Source organism: Pteropus medius, unplaced genomic scaffold (assembly GCF_902729225.1).
Source record: "Pteropus medius unplaced genomic scaffold, Ma_sr-lr_union100, whole genome shotgun sequence".
Taxonomy (NCBI): Eukaryota; Metazoa; Chordata; class Mammalia; order Chiroptera; family Pteropodidae; genus Pteropus; species Pteropus medius.
Window position 1 is genome coordinate 21,167,691 of NW_024356249.1, and position 14,288 is coordinate 21,181,978.

At 31.8% G+C, this 14,288-nt stretch overlaps 1 protein-coding gene and 1 pseudogene across 1 annotated transcript in view; one reads left to right on the forward strand and one right to left on the reverse strand.

Moving 5' to 3' along the window:
• The window catches only part of FOXP2 (forkhead box P2), a 518,125-nt gene that overhangs the window by 304,053 nt on the left and 199,784 nt on the right, over nucleotides 1-14,288 (reverse strand). The gene's annotated exons all lie outside the window — the stretch shown is intronic.
• LOC120601307 (uncharacterized) lies at nucleotides 12,705-12,823 on the forward strand (annotated as a pseudogene).

Here is a 14,288-nt window from a genome sequence, read left to right on the forward strand (position 1 = left end):
TTTAAAAGACAGGTGTGCATCATTCAAACACTAATATACACCATGTTAACATGAAATTAGACATGAACAATAAATTGATTCTTATTTATTAGTTTTAATGTTTCATGGTTGATAAACAGTGGTGGTCCTCAACCTTATTGACATCAGGGACCAGTGCTTGTATGAGAATCTAATGTCTGGTGATCTGAGGTGGAGCTGAAGCAGTGATGCTAGCACTAGGGAGTGGCTGAAAACACAGATAAAGCTTTGCTTGCTAACCTCCTGCTGTGCCATCAGGTTCCTAACAGACCACGGACTGGCACAGGTCCATGACCCGGGGGTTGGGGACACCTGATTTCCAGGACATTTTTATGTAGCACATACATAAGTCAAGATATTTTGGTTTAAAAATTTTACCCAAAAGTAAGAAAACTAAACTAAATGCAAGATTTAAAAACAGTGATGACTGTAAAAAATGTGGTTCTTAAGTAATTACCCTATTTCAAATCCTTTTCATATTCTTTGTGATATACTAAGCACAATATCTCAAATTTCACACAAATGGATTTAATAGAAGAAAAAAGAAAATCTTGAAAGAACTTTTATTCTCACAGCATAAGTGTAGCTGCTTGTTTTCTGAATGGTGAAAATAACCTCTAATCACAGAAGCCTGAGAAGAACTTAATTACAGACACTGAAAAAATTAAGTGAGAAAAAATTTACCAGTAGGAAAAAAGATAAAAGTAGATGTGACAATGCAAATCAATGTAAGGAGATAGAAGAGAACAACAACAAAAAAGAAAAACAAGAGAGCCCAACTAGATGAGACAAGACATAAAAGGGAAATTCAAATCTAAACTAGGAACGCTGAATAACCAACAAGAAAGCACATTATCTGACCAGGAGAAAAAAAAAGGAAAGGTGGAAACAGCAAATTGAAAATCTATGCAGAAGAGGCAACAGGATGACAGAATCTCTGGAGAAGATTACTCTGAGGAAGAATCCACAATTCTAGAAGGTGAAGTGAGAGCTGCCCTGAAAATACTGGGAAGAAATAAATCACCAGGGTAGATGGGATACCAATAGAACTATTTCAAGCCACAGAGACTGAATCTGTCAAAATCCTAACAAGAATATGTCAACCAATATGGAAAATGAAACAATGGTCTACAGACTGGAAATATTCAACATATACCCCAATTTCCAACAAAGGAAATGCCAAGGGGTACAGTAACTATAGGACCATTGCTCTACTTTCCCACACAAGTAAAGTGATATTCAAGGTGATGCAACAAAGGCTTCTACCTTATATGAAGCAAGAAATGCAGATCTTCAAGCTGGATTCAGAACAGGAAGAGGCACTTGAGATCTAACTGCGAACATTTGTTGGATTCTGGAGTGCTCTAAAGAATTTCAAAAGATAGTCTATGTTTTATAGAGTATAGTAAAGCCTTTGCCTGCATGGGTCATGAAAAGCTATGGGGTTCTCTAAAAGAAACAAGCATGCCTTTGCATTTGATTGTCCTGATGCACAACATATTGTGGACAGAAAGCTACTGTCAGGACAGAAAATGGCGAGACAGAATGGTTTCCTACAGGCAAAGGGGTCAGCCAAGGGTACATTTTATCTCCCTATTTGTTTAATATGTACTCAGAACACATGACACAACAAAATTGGGCTAGACTCAGAGGAAGAAGGTGTGAAAACTGGTGGAAGAAATAGCAATACCTTAAGATAATGCAGAAGACACCATCTGACTGGCAGAAAGTAGCAACGATTTGAAAGGACATCTGAAGAAAGTGAAAGAAGAAAGTGCCAAAGGACTGCACTGGAACTTCAAGAAGACAAAAATCTTGACTACAGAAGAAATACACAACTTTAACATAAACAATGCAGATACTGAAATTGTTAAAGATTTTGCTTACCTTGGCTCAGTCATCGATTCAATTGGAGACCGTAGCCAAGAAAACAAAAGAATGCTGAGACCCAGAATGACAGTAATGGAAGAATTAGGAAAGATCTCTAAGAGCAAAGAGTGTCATTAGAGTCCGAGGCTAAGATGATCCACACCCTCATGTTCCCAATTACTACGGATGGATGTAAAAGCTGAATAATGAGGAAGGCTGATAGGAAATAAAATTTGAAGTATGACTCATTTGAAGTATGATGATCTGCGGACATCTTGGACCACCAGAAAGACAAGCAAGTAGGCTTATGAGCAAATTAAACCTGAAACATTGCTGGAGGCAAAAATGACAAAACTGAAGTTGTCCTACTCTGGACATATCATGAGAAGGCAGAGTTCTTTGGAAAAGACAGTAATGCTGGGAAAAGAAGAAGGCAACAGAAAAAGAGGAAGATCAAAAATGAGATGTACTGAGTCCTCAAAAGCAGCCACAGGCATGAGTTTACAAGAGCTGAGCTGGGCTATTTGGACAGGACATCACTCATTCATAGTGTCACCACGAGTTGGAACCAACTCAATGGCACATAACACACAAACAAACAAATGTGACTTATTCAACATTTGGTTTTAAAATTCCAATCTCTCTAGTCTAAACTAAAATGAAAGTTACTTAGCAGTGAATAATTCTTCAAATGAATAATCCCTTATATTCCTTTTAGCAGAAAGGTAGGCTTGGGGATTACCCAAAAACCTCTTATGAGACCCAGATTCACTGGCAAGTGTTTTTTGTTTTTTACTTTTTTTGAAATATTACTATTCTTCTGAGAAGAGACTATTTTCTTTTTTCCAAAATTGGTTTGCAGACTTTTTTCTTGTGGTAGAAAGAAACCTGGAGTTCCTTAACTTTTTTCACTTTATGAAATAAATATGTTTAATAAAGTCTTTAGTTCTTCCAACCTGCACTGAATCTGATCATTTAGTAGTTCTTCTACAGAAATAAGGAATAGAGACTTTTGACAGTTTTTAATATGTAGCATGTTTTTCCTTCCAGAATAATATTTATCATTGATATTTACTCATTTTCAGATGTAGAAGAAGAGCTAGCATCATCAACTTTTGTTAGAAAGAAATCTAACTATGGGTGGTGAACATATAATGCAAAATATATATGACTTATTGCTGAAAAAATATAAATAAATAAATAATTTTAAATAATTTTTTTAAAATAAATAAATAAATAAATAAATAAATAAATAAAATGCCCAGTCCTGACTGATATTTTACAAACCACAGAACTCTGGGAAACAACATCGACAAAGTCATAAATGATGCAACAAACTTCTTCATCCAACTCACTCTTAATTTTAATGTTATATTTGAGTCTCACCTATTCGTCCTTCTAGGTTTTTGGAATTAGGAGAAATGAAGTAAAAATTAGTTGCTAGAAAAAGACAAATAAAGTATGTGAAAAATTCTTATTTGTAAAGCAGTAATTTCCAATCTCCTTTCAATGTGTCAAGTTTATACAAATTATAAATCAAGACATAAATTTCATCTTATATAGTTGTATCTTTAAATTTTAAGACCAATCCCCCACTTGAAAAATAGTGATAGAACTCTACATAGCAGCAATTTGTTACTGATTATCTAAATCACCACTGTTTGTTACATAACTGTAAATCCATTTAATGATGGAAGAAAAATAAATGATCCTTAGTATAAGGTAGTAAATTTTACTCTTCTAATAAAGTGAAATAAATAATAATTTTATCTACTGAATCATTTAAATAACAGTAAAAGTTGCATGTGTCCATATTCAGTTCATGGCACAGCTTTTACCTTTATCATTTGTAGTTCTTCTCTAACACTGTGCATCCACTCACCCATATACTTACATATCTACACATACAGGCACAAACGAACTTCACTGGGATGAATCAAAGTCTGTTGGCAATTTAGTAGGTGAGTATGCCTTTCTGTTAATACAGAGTTGTCACTTATTGCACATGCGATATGTAACTGTTGAAGATGTCCGAAAAGAAATTGATGCACTTATTCTAGGTAAGAATATTTGACATTTTATAAGAAAGTAATCTTATTCCTTGGAGAAAATAAACAAAGCTTTCCTACCCTGAGTAGAAGATGAAAATTTTTCTTTCATAGCTAATCAAATGTCCCATTCACATATTTCTTGACATAGTAGCCAAGAACATTAACTTTTATACATCAGGTTTCATCATTGTATTTCATCCTTATGCTTTATCTTCATGGTTAATCATAGCTATTATTGCTGACACACCCTTTAATTCTCCTCTAGTCATACATACATATGAAAAAATCCCTTTATATTTGATCACCATGATATCATTTCATATTGTAACCACAATTCCTGTTACTTTAGACTGAAACTTATGTTCAATGAGGAAATTGAAAAACACATTATATAGTACGATATTATCATCTGTTCAGGTAGTATAAATATTTTGTATTAAATATAAAATTAAATTATAATTTAAATGTATATTTTTTACAGTTTACAAATTACTTTTGATCCTTAAGAGATTTATTTTCTCTATTTATCATAAAGTGTTTCATAGAGTTGCATTTTGCTGAGATTTGTATTCCAATTATTTAAATAAAAATCAATGACAATTTAATAAGGATATAATAAAGAAACTTCTTCATGAACTTTAAGTGGCATCCAAGGACTTTTTAGAAAGAAATGATGCAAAGACAAGCCTCATTCAACAACAAATTATAGAAGTAAATTTTAAATTTTAGTTAGATTCCTGGCATTCATGAGTCATATATCTAAGATACGTATAGAAGGAGGTTGGGATTGGGGAAAAAAAAAAAAAAACATTTTGTAAATTTAAAATACTATCTTTCAAAGAGCAAACATGGTATACATAGGAAGCATTTGTAAAATTATAAGGGTAATTTTAAAACTTTAAAACCTTATTCTCATTCATTTTTGCAATGTGTATTCACTCATATAAACTGTCATGTTAATTTTTTAACAACAGAATTATTTGAATTTAATATATCCAATATTTCCACCAAATGGATCTTTACCCAATAAACTTATGGATAGCCAGTAACTTCAATCTGTCTTCCATAATGACATAATTATTGTCGTAACACTGTGCACCTACCCATTGGTGAGCCCCATTTCTGTCCAGTGAGCCATTAGAAGTCACAATCACAAAGACACTGATTTCAAGGAGCCCATTAGTGTATAAACTCCTTCAGTCTCCTAATAGACTAATGTTGTCTTTTATTTTAATTTTGACTCAGATACTATGCCTTTTATAAGACACAATCAAAGCTAAATTAAAAGTTTAAAGAATGCCAGTCCTATATCCTGAGTCTTTACATCTTCTGCTTTAAAAAAATCTCAAAAATAAAGAAAAAATGCAATAAAAACCCAAAAAACATTTCATACTCCCGTTTAAAAAAATAATTATATATGAAGATATACCTCTGTACATATAATTTTACCTTTTTGTCTCCCCAAGGTAACCACCATAAAAAATTTGAGTCATATTTTTCCCTTCTTAAATTTAAACAGCTGGTAGTCGCATCTATATCCCTGCATATGTATTCACAAGAACACATATATACACACATATATAATTTTGTTTTCCAAAACATAACCTTGCTTTTTTTTACTGAACAATGTAATATGTAATAGAAATATTAATATTTTTTTAAGAAAAGGCTACCAATTATTATTCACTGTTGATGAGCATTTAGATTGTTTCTGTTTTTATTGCTGTTATAAATAACACTATACTTTTGCCTATACAGCTAGCTATCATAGTTTATTTGGTTTGGGGGAGGAGGTGCTTGAAAAATACCAACAAAAATTACTGAGAAATTTATTGTTTCTTCCTTATATAAAAAGCATATGTTTATTGATAATAAATAACTAACATGGTTGGCTGTCCTCAAAGATAATTTGTGTACCTCTAATAATGTGAACTCCTACAGGTTACTTTATGTTTATGATTCATATAAATCTCTTCAGGGTTACAAAATATTTCCTTCTACCATGTGGCCAATATTTCATGCACAGATATTCAGAGAGATATGTATATTCACATAATATTTCTCCTTCAGTTATAAAATTTCATTATCTTTGCCAGGTTTCACATATGTTTCATAAGTCAGAATGAAACTTTTTTAAAGATAGAATGTAAGTTGCTAGACAAAGAAACAGATGCACAATAGTCATTCTAGGTTAAAGTTTAAGTCTAATCATGTTTTAAATTGAGTAACATGAAAACATAAACATGACATTGAGATTATATTTATTAAAATATTATCAGAAAGAAAATCCATAGGCTCGGAATCAAGAGTCATAAGAATTATTTGTTGCAATTAATTAAACCAAGCAAAATTAGTTAAACTGAAACAGAGAAAAGTTTTCCTACATAATTATAATAACCTAAAAGAAAAACTGAAGGAAATAAAAAAATTAAACACAAATAATGAAAGACAGGGCATGTATCACTATTATTTATTAACATAAAGTGAAAAAAATAGGACCATGCTCATGATATATGCTTTCTCAGATAACTGATTTTTATTATCTAACTAAACGCTTTCATTTATCTATTATCATGGAGAATAAAATGCTACATATTATTTATTTTTCCAAATAACTAAACGTAAACACCATTCAGTCAGGACACAATCTAATTTTTCACCGAGACCAAAAATATGCTTCTGTTTGTAGGAGTGTTTAAATCAAATAGAGGCTCACAACTTCAAAATGGTTTACTGATGTATAGTTCCTTTCTCTCTCAAGGTGTACACACACACAGAAAACATATCTCTTCCTACTATTTCATAGTCGTAAGTACAATATACTAAAAGAGTGATTCCACAGGGTCACTGATGTACGGGGCCACTCGCCATTCGCTTAATGAACCCAGAGAATATATATAGGTTAGTCTGTGCAGTATTTAAAGAGATTTTAATATGCTATTTCCTTTGATTTTTTTTTCATGGAATTTGATAGGCAGTAGTCTAAGTACAATGGACAATGAGGAATAAAGAGCATCTCTTTCACTATAAAGGTAATGGAATAAAGGACATGAATTAGAGACTATCTTTTATTTGCTCGCTTGCTTCTGAGGTCATAGTTTTATTCTAATTAGTTTAAGTACATTAAATTTTAACCTCCAGGTAGAAGAATTATTATTGTTACTTCATGTCCAAAAATAAAAATAGAATACGATAAAAAGACAACAAAGTAAAATAACCTGTCATAAAATGTAGTATAAACCTACATAATATAGAAAATATTTAATACTGATTTTTATGTATAATAACTCCAAGAATCAATCACAATTTGACAGACTCGATGAGAATTTTAGTGATACTTCATTTACTCACTCATTCATTCATATAGTCATTTATCCATTCAACAAATATCTGAATAACTATGTGCCAACTACTGGTAAATACTGGATGACAGAAAGTGAAAGATGGACAGAATAAATACCTTCATGAAGTATGCAGACAAAAATTAATAATCACAAAAATATATAATTGCAAATTATGATCACTGATATGAAGGGAAAGTCAAGGATGCAATGAGTTCATATATCAGGAAGACTTAATGAAATCTGTCATGTCAGAATCTCTGAGCTCTGACCCAAAGGGTAAAAGAGCATTAAATAAGACAGGTGTGAAGTGCATAGATTTTGTGTGAAGCCCCTGAGAAAGGAGAGAAATATAGGCCACCTGAATGATTCTCTATGCAGATTAGTAAAAAATGTTAACCATATTATCCCTAATGTTTTTCGATCCATTAAAAACATGTGTGTCCTAACCTGTTCAGTTGGAAGCTAAACTGCTTAAAAGTAAACATTATTGGAATCTTTCCTCAAGTTTTATCTATGGCTATGGATAGATAAGAAACAATTGTTTTGAATATTTTTGTGAATAAAATGATTATCATGGCCAAGCTCAGAGAAAAATGTGTAACCTATCTTTTTCTTGTAGAACACTGCATAGAAGATACCACCGTGGGTCAGTCTTTACTTTGGCTTTATTATTTACCTAAAAACATTGGATAACAAATGTTTGGATTCACAAACACCCTGCAATGAGAGCGTATTTCCTGCATTCCCAAACAAGCACCAGTCCTCACATTAGGAGCCACAGATCATTTCATAGAGATAAATTCCAAACCCTTAAATTCCTAATCTTTTCCATGGAGTGAATTCTGAAATAATTTTGCAAAATATTTTCACTCTTCTCATTCATTCGTTTTTTATTTTTTGAGTTTTAACATTTAAAGTTTTATTTTATATTTTTACTGTGAGGTTTTTTAAATATACAAAACAGAAAAGCAATATACAGATATACAGATAGTCAACTAAATTAAAACAATAGCTATTTTCAAATGCCCATTCATCCTTTCTGAACCCCATCCTTTCTGAATTGCCATGACTAGGTGAAGTCAGGGTTCATCCATTCAGGCAGTGGCCTGATTTAGGCACCTTGATTTACAGAAACCTCAGATTTATATTCTCTGTGGATAATCTGTCTAAGCTATATATGATTTCTGAACCTCATGTTCTTGCCAAAGAATAACAAGGTTTGTACTCTTTGCTATCTAATCCTTATCAAAATTCTAGATGAAAGAAATAATATTTATGAAGGATTGTCTAAATGAGATACAGCATATCCATTACTCAGGACAGAAAGTCTAAATTTTACATCTCAATTTGACCAGATTGTGAATGTACCAATTCTAACTACAAAAATAATACTTTAGCACCTCTTAAAATTGTCCTTATTGAACTTCACATTAGAATTATCTATTTGGCATACACTGACAGATATCATAAGAAATGGCTTTACTGTGTTTATTATGGGGTTATAGTGCTCATCCACTATATTACACAGTGTGCCTTCATGAAGACCAGGGAAAAAATCCTGCAGGTCTAAGTATCAGAAAAACTATGATTCCTTCTAGAAATTATATTATATATTGTTTCATTTTTTTATAAACAGCACTTATAGTATAAGTATGCTGCCTCCTTTAATTTAGCTGCTAAATACATCAAAGATAGATTTGTGCCTAGACCCAGCAACTAAATAGGCCTATACAGAAAATATTTCTGTGAGCTAACCCTACTACAGTTTTACTGTTTTCTTCCATATATTTTCCCTAACTTGATTACATCTATTGTTTATTATCATCTTTTTAAATTGATGAAAATCTTTCTGAAATAATGGAATACACAGGGCCTATAACTCTTTGAGTTTAATATTAAGTTCAACTTAACTCTTTAAGAAAAATATGTTTATAATTTTTTTTTTTGAGAAAACTACTTTAAAAAAATTCAAGTATTTTTTATTACCTGCCTTGATTATTGGTATTTTAATTCCAAATCTCCTCCTATGCTTTGAAACTGGCTGTGCGACCCAGGACAAAAATGTCATTTTACATAGATTTTGTACTTTCTTGAGAGCAAAACCTTTAAATTAATTTGAAAGAAAAGATTCTAGAGACTACAATGAGTTAAAAATGGGAATCTCTTTGGACTTCTATATACTAATCATCTTATAAACTTACATTCTGGAGAGTTTAGGTAAATGGTACCAGAAGCAGAACCATTCAGAGATACATAACTTCTTTGTTGTCCAGTGTTCTAATGCTCCTTAAATATGAGGAACAACTTTCTACTGAGAAATTTTATAGACTGTTTGCTATAAGCATCAATATTAAAATTCTTTAAAGTATTACTTAAATTTATCTGTACATCATATTGAATACTTGGAGGTTTAATGTAAAAGCATAAACCCTCTGTTTCCACGAATTTTATAATCTATGACAGAATGATTACATATCCAGATAAACAGCAAAAAACAGATATTTAAAAAAAAACGAAATATTAGATTATCCCAAACAAATATATTGATATAAAGGTAAAATGATGAGTATATAATATAATTTCTGTAATGAGGTTTAGTTACTAAATCTCATTTGTAGACAATGGTGGCAAAGAAAAATTATTTTCTGTCTTTCAATTATTGGGACTAGGTAATATCTTTAAAGTGAGCAGATCTAACATGTAACTAGAAACAAAGGAAGTAATGGAAAACTACATTGGAGGATAAAGAGAAAAAGACTCATCGATATCAGCAAGCAATAATCTAGTAAAAAGTATGAAAGAGGGAAGACTGATTAAATGGAAATACAAATTTCCCTGAAAAATTAATAGTAAGAAAGACTAAAATGTTCAGAGAGCAAATGTAAATAAATAATGAGCATTGGCTAGTTCAAAGAGAACTAAGCATGGCATCTGAATATAAAGACTGAGATACGGTCAAAGAAGTTGAAATACCTTTCAAAGGAATATTCAGAAAAAGTAAAAGCAAAGAGTTGTAGTGGGAGAATTAGAATTCTATGTGTAAAGATTGTAATGAGGTTAAAATCACAATCTCTTGCTTTGAAAATCAAACATATGATGATACAGAAAAACAAAACAAACAAACAAAATCATTAGTTTCAAAATACTGATAGGCATGAGGATTGACAGGATTTTCAAAATAAAAAAGTATACAGTTATGCACCTTGAAGAATATCTCTAGCTCTAATATAAAATTTCTAGTTTGAATCTAGAAAAGTGATAGAATTTCTTGGACCATCCCCTAGTTGTAAAAGCTGTCACTTGACTAAAATGCTAAATAAAGATAAATTCTAAAAATAACAACAGTATCAGAGCTTTTATATTGCTCTTGTTCCTTGGAGGAAAATTTTAAGTTTTTTGATGATATTTCATGTGGTTTAAAAAAAAAATGACAGGAATAAGGAAATCCAATTCTTTTTGAATGGCCAATTCACAGAAAAATAATTATGTCTTCCAAAAACTGAGTAACTGAATAAATTGGAAAATTGGAAGGTGTTACCTTTTTCAATGTCACTTCTTTGATGAGGCACAAATCATTTTAACTCTTCTTTAGAATGATTACCTTTTCCTAGTTAGGAGAAGACCTTTTGGCAACCTATTCTTTCACTGGATACATATGTGTCATGTATGAATCTATTATGCATCCTCCCTCTCCCTTTTATACTTAAATAATAGATATGAAATTCATTTTTTTGTACTTATAAAATGAATATATTTCTCTGTGTGAAAATACTAATGGAAAAGAAGATTTCACAATGTTAAACAGTCTCACAAAGGCAATGTACTGCTGTGCTGATTTTAGTCTGAAGCAGTTAAACTCAAATTATAGTTTAACCCCCAGTAATAAGAACCATTTCATTTTAAAAATACTTGTTGTAAAATTAAAACAGATAATGGAGTGTAACTGCATGAAGAGAAGCTCTGCTGTGTTTATACTCACTAGGGAATACACTCGAAGATGGTGAAAATGCACCAAAAATCACATACGTAGACATGCCTTGATGTATAGAAAAAAATATTCTATGTGAACATAAAATATGTGACAAACTTTCATTTGCACCAGTTAATTTGGTACCCCCTCTCAAAATTGCCATTCTTTATGGTAAAAAAAATGTGACAAACTAAAGATATTGAGTTAGATATAAATCGGCCAAAGAACACATGCCTTCGATACATACAAGATCACTATATATCTATGACAAAAAATAATAATAATTTTGCTTAAACAGAAAATCAGATTGGAGGAGCAGCCATACATTATCTAAATTATCCACAAACACATTTTATACAACAAAATAATTTCGTGTGAACACATAATCAAATCAGTACATCAAACATAACACAACACAAACTACATCTAACCATCTGACACTGACAAATGTGAATACTAGGTTTGTAAAACACAAAATAACCACATTTTATAGAATGTGTACTCTAGCCTTAGGAAGATATGTTTTCAAAGACAGGCTCCACCAATTAAAATTTGTAGATTTTTGACAATTTACTTAACCTCTCTTTGTTTCAGATTTCTTATCTGTAAATTTGCAAAAAGTAATATATCCAATAGGGTTATTGTTAAGATTTAATGAAATCACATGTGCTTTAATGTTGTGCGTGTCTATATATAGCAGGGATAAAGTAATGTAAGTTTTTTAAAGTTAGATTTTGTATAGAGTTATTCTCTGAAATTCTTATGGTATTTATTTTTAACTAATAATAAAATCATCAACATACAGAAAAAGTGCATAGGCTCTGCAGACAGAAAAGCCTACAGACTAAGCCTGGCCTTCTCCACTTACCGTGGAGAAATTATGTAATGTCTCTAAGTCTTAGTATTCTCATATGCAAATTGTGGATAAAAGTACTTATTTTGAAATTTTTTTGAGAAATTTAAAATGAAATAATGTAAACAAAAAAGCATCTGGAACAAATGATTGATAAGTTTTAATTTGTTTTGTGCATATGTCATCACAAACCAACCAGCTTGAAAAAACATGACAGTCAAAATTAACCTTTATACATTTCTCTATTATTCATTGTACCTAATACATACATGTTTGCTGAAAAAAAGATAGTGGAAAATAATGACCAGGAATTATGAAATACTTCTCCAAAGACTGAATTCCTGGTAAAGTAACATGAAAATTACTTCTACTGAGAAAATTTCATTTAAAAATTACTAGGTAGTCATAGTTACATCAATATCAAGACTCCTTGACACCTTCCCTCCTTTAATTTTTTTTTTTTTTTTTGTGGGAGAGAGGAGGACATCAGCATATTCTTTCTGTCACACAAATTTAAAACAACAATCTTTTCTTGACTGGAGAAATTCAGTGGTGAAATAATTCAAAGCAAATTGTCTACCTTAAAATTTTAAATCTTAGTCTATAGCCATGCCACCCTGAACATACCTGATCTTGTCTAATCTAGGAAGCTAAGCAGGGTTGGGCCTGGTTAGTACTTGGATGGGAGACTACCTAGGAATACCAGGTGCTGTAGGTGTTTTAAAAATTTTTTTAAATCTTATATTTAATAAAATAAATGTCACCTTAAAAGCACAGCAATCTCTAGGAGGTAGAGATCTTTAGATCATTGGTTAAGGTTGTGGTGGCCTTTCCTTCTTTCTTCCCAAGGCCTTCGGCTTCTTCTAGGCCCCAAGTTTTCCAGGAGCTAGAAAAACTGTCTTTTTTCAGGACAGGACTGGAAAGGCAGTGGCCTCTATGCAGAGAGGTACCCTGCATTTTGTGTGAGTCTGACAAAATTGTGCAAGGTACCTGAGACTAGGGGCTAGAAAGTGCAATAAACATCTATCAAGACAGAATTGTGGAACAGCAGAGTTGAGCCCTCATGAGGGAAGTTCAGAATGACTCCTCCAATATCTTGAGAATACGTAAGTCCTTTCTGCTATGCAACATGGAGTGATTTAATAACTAAAACATTTTAGGCCCCTAACGTTTTTAGGCTCCTCGATTCAGTATTGAATGTGGTTCCAATATGTGGTCACAATATGGTTAAACGGGAGTAAAGAAATAGAGAAAATAAAATAAAATAAAGTGACTTAAATAATGAGTTGTTCCATAGTACTGGCAGCATGTACAAAATACCAGAAGAACACAGATGTAGTAGATAGATTCTACTTGGCTGCATGCAATTAGAGAAGATTTCAAAGAAGAGGTGACTGTTAAGTGGTGTTTTGAAAGCTGAAATGATAAAGAGAAGGTGGAGAAAAAAAGTAAGTTTTTCTGAGCATCAAATAAATGCAAATTCATGGAATGGCATGATGTACTCAGGGAATAACAATTACAAATAGTACAGTCAACAAATCAAAGGTAACGTATCTTAAAATAAAGGGAGGAAAGTGCTGAAAAATAGTGACTCAAGAAAGTATGTATTGTGAGACCAAGAGCTCATGGTCAGATGTAGGTGTTAGACTCAAACAGCCTAAGACATTTAAGGTTTTCTGGAGATCCCAACTTACTCTTCTACTGAACAGGAAGAAATAGGATGCTTTTATCTAGAATTCTGATGTGATTCCAAATTTGAAATCTTCAGCAGTGACAGAAACAAGTAGATTTTTCAGGGGCATCTACCTGAATGTTAATGAGTCCGATTTTAGGTTCTGCTATGCAATAAGCTAGCAAGTGAATAGTTATAAGCAGAATTCAAAACATACAAGTTAGAGTCATCTATATGACAATGCTCAATTAATTCAGTATAAATCAAAATAAACTAGCTGCCAGGAATGAAAATAATGAATGCTCAGATTTTTCTTTATTGATTTTCCTAATACAATGAGCATACATTTTGTTAGTACAAAGAACAGTCACTATGCTATATAGAAGATATGGTGGAGCAATGCCAGGGATTCTTCACCTGAATACTCAATTGGAACTGAATCATAAGTAGAATTCAAATGGGTCTACACTCAAGAGAAGCATTTCAACAGAGAAAAACAAAACAAAACAAA